This window comes from Biomphalaria glabrata, chromosome 3 (genome assembly GCF_947242115.1).
Source record: "Biomphalaria glabrata chromosome 3, xgBioGlab47.1, whole genome shotgun sequence".
NCBI classification, from domain to species: Eukaryota; Metazoa; Mollusca; class Gastropoda; family Planorbidae; genus Biomphalaria; species Biomphalaria glabrata.
In genome coordinates this window covers 36,285,346-36,286,470 of record NC_074713.1, presented here as the reverse complement: position 1 = coordinate 36,286,470, position 1,125 = coordinate 36,285,346, and the positions used below count along the sequence as shown (strand labels likewise).

Genomic DNA, 1,125 nt, shown 5'->3' with positions numbered 1-1,125 from the left:
AACCGTTCACTATTTTTGTTGTTGTTGTTTAATGGACCTCATTCACCAATCGTAAATAAACACATTTAGCCACGTGATTCTATATATCCTCTAAACAAATTATGTAATCCATAGTGGCTGTCACGTGATACGTATATTTCATTGTTTTATCAATATTATGACGTGGCTAAATGTTGTTTGTTTACGATTGGTGAATGAGGTCCATTAACTTCCAGTCACCCAGCAGTAGTCCTTCATTTAACCACATGTTTATTAGCAGTAGTCCTTCATTTAACCACATGTTTAGTAACGCACCTTAGCATTTTGTTTACGTGCGTAAATTCAATGAAAGTATCAAATGAAATTCGAAATTTGAATGCATGGCCGAAATAGCTCAGTTGGGAGAGCGTTAGACTGAAGATCTAAAGGTCCCTGGTTCGATCCCGGGTTTCGGCTCACAAGAGAAACATTTTTTTTTATATTTGTTAGTGGCATAATATAAAAATTTAAGTATCAATAAGTAGCCATCTGGTCTGTCTGGTAAAAAGTCTGTACACGTTATTTCTCCGACACCCAATCTTAGATCGAGCTGAAATTTTGCACAATTATTTCTTATAACTGCCCATCTGCTTTGGCAAGACATGGGGACAGTTGGAGAGACTCGCCCAGAACCGAGATGCCTGAAGGAAGCTAGTTGGTGACCTATGCCCGAGAAGGGACCACAGGCAGAGATGAGATGATGATTTCTTTTAATTTGTTAATTAACTAATTGGTAATTATTTTGTTTGGTACCTCGAAAAAGGGAAAAGAAATTGTACTTGACTGAAAAGTGGTATAAGCTGAATTAGTCCCCTTCATAGGTCGCCACTTTAAAATAAGTTTCAAACAATTAATAGATAACTATACAATCTTCTATTCACATAGAACCTCACTATCAGAGTGGTTAGCATGTCGGCTTGAGGAGGCTTAAATTAAGCCATAAGTTCGAATTCAGGTTGTCCCAGGTTTTTTTTTTTTTATAAATGCTTTAAAAAAAGTAATGACTGTGAAATCCAGCCAGATCTCCCTTTTTTCCCCCCTCTCCCCCTATTCCCAACTGGTCCAGTCACGTGATAGGATCATAGAGTAGTGAGAAAACTAAAAAGC

The 1,125-nt window shown here is 37.4% G+C and overlaps 1 non-coding gene across 1 annotated transcript; it reads left to right on the top strand.

Annotated features, from left to right (window-relative positions):
- The first annotated feature begins 362 nt into the window (after positions 1–362).
- On the top strand, positions 363–435 carry Trnaf-gaa (transfer RNA phenylalanine (anticodon GAA)). The gene has a single exon. It is a non-coding gene; the product is annotated as a tRNA-Phe (tRNA).
- Positions 436–1,125: the final 690 nt, after the last annotated feature.